This window comes from Solanum pennellii, chromosome 8 (genome assembly GCF_001406875.1).
Source record: "Solanum pennellii chromosome 8, SPENNV200".
In the NCBI taxonomy this organism is placed as follows: Eukaryota; Viridiplantae; Streptophyta; class Magnoliopsida; order Solanales; family Solanaceae; genus Solanum; species Solanum pennellii.
The window spans coordinates 18,051,265-18,057,263 of record NC_028644.1 but is presented as its reverse complement, the minus strand read 5'-3'; positions in this window follow the sequence as shown (position 1 = coordinate 18,057,263).

Below are 5,999 nucleotides of genomic sequence, written 5' to 3'. Positions count from 1 at the left end.
TGAACATGGACAACAAAATAATATATATACACATTTTGCTTGTTTGCAACCTGTACAACAGTAAACGAAAGTGAAAAACCTGCGTACGATCTGAGCACACATCAATGGAATAACGGAGCACAAATCAACAACTAAGATCAAATCGAACATGCCAAATACAGACTCTCGAAGCAATCATCTCACAATAACCAAAGATGTAATGAAAAAGATTTAAATCATTTGGATTAAAACTTACTAGGACGGATCTGTTGAGATCCGTCTTTGAACTCAAACTTCGCCGGAGATAGAGATTCACTTGTTCATTCTTATAGTTGCTGCTGACCGGAGTTGATGTTGCTCTCCTCGCCAAAATGTTGGTTTTTCTCCTTGTTTGGCGCTGCTGCTTGTGTTTATTGACCGGAGCTGCTGGAGTTGCTGATCGTCGGAGCTGCTCTCCGCTGCTGCTGGTGTTTGCTGGCCAGAGCTGCCGGTAGTCTTTGCAGGTTGCTGTCCAGCTGCTGCTTGCCATCACTGCTGCTCGTTCTCGCCGGCATCGGTGCTGCTAGCTGGAGCAGTTGCTGCTGGTCGCCTCGCTTGGATGTTGTTGTCGCTGGTGATCCTGCAAAGAGATAAAAAAAGGAGGGGGCGGAGAGAGGGAGAAGGACGGGAAGGGGAAGGAAGCGGAGGAGAGAAGGGGAGAAGAACGGGAAGGGGGAGGAAGCGCAGGAGAGAAGGGGAGAAGAACGGGAGCGGGGAGGAAGCGGAGGGGAGAGGAGAGGGAGGAGGGGAGGAAAAGAATGAGGGAGAAGAGAAGAGAGAGCAAAGGGTGAGATGTGAGAGAGGAAGCGCGAGGGAGAGAGCTTCCACCGGCGATTGGTGGCTTTCGTCGGAAAGAATGGGGAGAAAGAGAGAGGAGGGCTGGCGGTTGCCAAGGAGAGGGGAGGGAGAAGAGAGTGGCAATTATCGCCGGAGAGAATGGAGAAGATGGGGGCTGGCGGCTGTTCTGATTTTTGAGAGGGAGAGAATTTTTTCTAGGTTTTGGGTCTTTTGGTGTTAAAGAGAGAGATAGGAAAAGTTGATCTCAACCGTTAGATTAGATAGAGATGTAGGGTTAGGATTCGATCTAGGATCTATTTTTAAGATGGATGGATGAGATGAAGTCTTAATATTAGATGAGACAAGATATGGAATGACTAAAATTGCAATTAAATTGGCTAGAATTGAAATAAAAGAGAGGATATGATTGAAATAAAATTTAATTGGAGTAGCTAGAATTGAAATAAATTATAATAGAATAGGCTAGAATTAAAATAATTTTAAGGAAAGTGTAGGAATTACTATTTAATTAAAATACTACATATATTAAATTTTTTTTTTTAATATTGAAAATCATGTAGATTTTAAAACATTTTAAATTCATTAATAATTTTAAAATATTTTAATAATATTTACGATAGTTTTATAAAGTAAAACATATGAAAATATATAATTTTTGAGCAAAATCGACTAAAAATTCTAACTCTAAATAAATTTAAAAATACGTATTTAATCGAATAGTATTCCTAAAAATGGTTAAAGGTCGGTAAAAATTGGGTGTCAACAGCTGCCCCTTGGTTGATTGAGAATGAAGAATGAATTGTCAGGCAACCAACGTGGACTTAGTAGCCGATTTTGTCCGACCGACGACAGATGTCAGTAGGATCAATTGAAGCGAAGTAGAGTTGAAAAAGGGTACGAGCGAGACTTCGGTTTCAAGTCGCCTACATATTTCTGGTTATACGAGAATCAGGTCGTGTGTAGTTCTAGATTCAAGAGCAAATGAAACTCTTAAAAGTTGAAAGAGCGGTAAGGTATTCAGAAGGCACGATATCAGCTTGAATGGATAAGATTAGAGTGGCGAGAAGAGAGAGATTGAGAGGCTAAAAGAACATGACAGAGAAACGAGAAGAGCATGATAGAGTAAGGCTATCAGCTTTTGAGCGAGGTTCGGAGTGTGAGTAGCAAAGAATTGGTAGGGTCTTTGTTGTGATAGATGATAGCATGATAATTGTAATCAAGAGGCGATCGATCATATCTGGAAATTCTAGATAAAATGTTAGCTTATAAATAGATAAGGTATGACCAATAATGATAAAATATGAGTTCTAAATAAATGACAAGAGGTGATAAGGAGCGTATCTGTTTGGGACGTAGTGCAAGCCTTGATAGTCTTTAACTTCTTGAAGGATTGAAACCCATCTTTGAAGAATAACGTCAAACTCCAATAGATTTGATAGTATATCGATATAATAATATAGACGAAAAAAACCTGGTTGTAAGGAGAGTCTAAACATCATTTTAAGGCGGACGAGCCTAAGTGTCATTTTAAGGCGGACGGCCTAAATGTCTTATAAAGCGGACGAACATAAATGTCCTATGAGGCGGACAAGCCTAAATGTCCTTTTAAGGTGGACGGCCTAAATGTCCTATAAGATGGACAAACCTAACTGTCGTTTTAAGGCGGACGGGCCTAAATATCCTATAAAGAGGGCGAGCTTAAATATCGCTTTGTAAGGCGGACGAGCCTAGATGTCGCATTGTAAGGCGGATGAGTCTAGATGTCTCATTGTGAGGCGGACGAGCCTAGATGTTGCATTGTAAGGCGGACGAACCTAGATGTCGCATTGTAAGGCGGACGAGCCTAAATGAAGAGACAACAAGTCACAGTGGCTAGTTGAATCCGATGATATCTTAATGGTAGTCTGAACGGTAGCTGAGTAGCGATGCGAATAGTCAAGAATTTGTCGGAGCCTTTGTTTTTAAGCAAGTGAACAGCCGTTCAGAAGGCTTCTTTGTCTGTAATCTGCACATCTGTAACTTGTAATAAAACTTAAATAGGGTAATTAGAACATATATATCAAAATAAGCGGTAAATGTAAACATGATGCAATTCCCATGTTGACCATGAATATTTGCCTTAAGATCATCAAAAAATGACGTCTTAGGCTATGATGTCTAGGCCCATGATATGCAAAGTGTATCCTCAGGTCATGAAAATGTTGTTTGTAGGCCATGAAAATGACGCCTTTAGACTATGACACCTTTGGATCATGATAGACAGAAATTAAACCCTTAGGCCATGATATGATGTCCGCAGGCCATGAGGATGATGCCTTTAGACTATGACGCCTTAGGAACATGATATGCATAAATAAGTCCTCAGGCCATGACATGAAGTCCGCAGGCCATGAAAGATGATGCCTTTGGAGAGTGACGCCTTTGGGATATAAGTTATGAGTAAAGAGAGCGTATCTGTTTTTGGCATATGTTGATACTCTTGTGACTTGATTTGATTCGGGCGTATGCAAACTTCGAGCACGATGCAAGCTTGGGCTTATGAAAATTTCGGGCGCAATGCAGTCTCGGGCACAATGCGATGATGCATTTCTTCGGGCACATGCAGTATCGAGCACATTCAATGATGCATTTCTTCGGGCACATGCAATATCGAGCACATGCAATAACGGATTTCTTCGGGCACATGCAATATCGGGCACATGCAATGATGCATTTCTTTGGGCATATGCAATATCGAGCACATGAAGTGATGCATTTCTGCGATCTCGGGCATAATATAATGATGTAGTTTTTCGAGCATAACGCAATATGAGGCGTAGGTGCAAATGACGCAACATCGGGCAGAATGTAATTTGCCAGCACAGCAGTTGCTTGAGGGCGTACAGTAGCTTGGGCGTCCTCCTTATTGGAAGGGTTGAGTGTCATTTGGCGGGCTCAAATGTGGTACGTTGATTGTTGAAGTTGCCTTTGTATATGTACCTGTATTTTCTACATTCAAAGAAAAATAGTTAGTTTAAAGGGGGGAGGTTGATCTGTATCCATGATTTGGCGCAGCGTGATCCTTTGGCTCGCCATCCACACCTCTTCGAGCGTCTGTTTCTCATAAAAGGGAGAAAAAAGTTTGAAAGATTTTGAAATTATCATTTAGTAAAAGCTAATGTCGAATCTTTGACCATGGCATAGGTTGAGACTTTACAACGTCTGACTCAAAAGTAGAGCTATCATATGATCTTCGTTGTAAGCTGACTGCTTGTTGAGAAGAAACTTTTGGTGAAATTTTTGAGTTTACTCAAAAATTCTGCCCCAGTATGAAGATGTGCCAGGAGAAATCTTGCCGGAATTTTTGAGATCCTCTCAAAAATTCTGCCCCAGTTATCAATAGAAAAGGGGAAAATGGAAGTTTTATTTATAATAAGACTGAACCCCATAGGAGCGCCTACGTATCCCCTCTTAAACGGGAATCAGATCTGACGTAGTTCCAATTACAAAAGAGCATGAATCAATCTCTAGATGTAATGTTTTTTCACAAAATCTGAATTGATAGGTTTTGGCCAAACTTCTCCATCCATTTCTGCAAGTATGAGGGCCCCGCCTGTCAGTACTCGAGAGACTATGTACGGACCTTGCCAGTTTGGTGAAAATTTACCCTTTGCCTCGTCTTGATTTGGGAAAATCCGCTTCAAAACCAGTTGCCCAGGTGAGAAATGTCTGGGTTTAACCTTCTTGTTGAAAGCTCTGGCCATTCTATTTTGATAGAGCTGACCATGACAAATGGCGTTAATTCTTCTTCCATCTATTAATGCCAAATTCTCTGCCCGACCTTGTCTCCAGTCAGCATCACTCAACTTTGCTTCTTGGATGATCCTTAGGGAAGGTATCTCTACTTTGGCGGGTATCACAGCTTCAGTGCCGTATACTAAGAAGTAAGGTGTGGCCCCTGTGGAAGTTCTGATTGTGGTACGATACCCCAGCAATGCGAAAGGTAGCTTTTCCTGCCAGTGTTTGTGGTTATCGATCATCTTGCGCAATATCCTTTTGATGTTTTTGTTTTCTGCCTCAACAACCCCGTTCATCTGTGGCCTGTATGCTGTAGAGTTTCGATGACTGATCTTGAACTTCTCACACATTGATCTCATTAGGTCACTGTTTAGGTTGGTGCCGTTGTCGGTGATGATTGACTCAGGAATTCCGAACCTACAAATAATGTTATTTTTGACAAAGTCATCCACAACTTTCTTTGTCACTGATTTATGGGAGGTGGCCTCAACCCACTTGGTGAAATAGTCAATTGCGATTAGAATGAATCTGTGCCCGTTGGATGCTGTCGGCTCGATTGGACCAATGACATCCATGCCCCATGCTGTGAATGGCCAAGGTGAACTAGTGACATGGAGTTCGTTGGGGGGTACTCGAATCATATCTGCGTGAGTCTGACATTGACGACATTTCTGGACGTAGCGAATGCAGAGTGTCTCCATAGTTTACCAATAATATCCTGATCTCAGAATCTTCTTTGCTAATGTAAAACCGTTCATGTGAGGGCCACAGGTGCCTGCATGTATCTCTTCGACCAGCCTGCGAGCCTCTCTTGCTTCGACGCATCTTAGCAGCCCCAAATCGGGAGTTCTCCTATAGAGGATTTCCCCACTTAAAAAGATTGGGTTGCTAACCTTCGAATCGTACGCTTTTGTACATTTGTTTCATCTTCTGTGTATTCACCACTCTTCAAATATCCTCTAATGTCATCATACCAGGGCTTTCCATCAGGCTCTTCCTCAACATAGAAACAATAAGCTGGTTGTTCATGTATGTGAATGTGAATAGGATCGATGTAATTGTGATCAGGGTGTCGAATCATAGAAGACAGAGTAGCTAAGGTGTCTGCGAATTCATTTTGGACCCTTAGTACATTTCTGAATTCTGTTTTGACAAACCTTTTACATATCCTATGCACGCACTCCAAATATGGTAACAACTTTCAATTTTTTGTTGCCCAATCACCTCGAACATGATGGATCAATAGGTCTGAATCCCTCATTATTAGCATTTCCTGGACATCCAAGTCAATCGCCCGTCGGAGACCTAGTATGCAGGATTCGTATTCGGCCATATTATTTGAGCAAAGGAATCTGAGTTTTGCTGATACTGGATAATGTTGCCCGGTGGGTGAGATCAAAACAGAC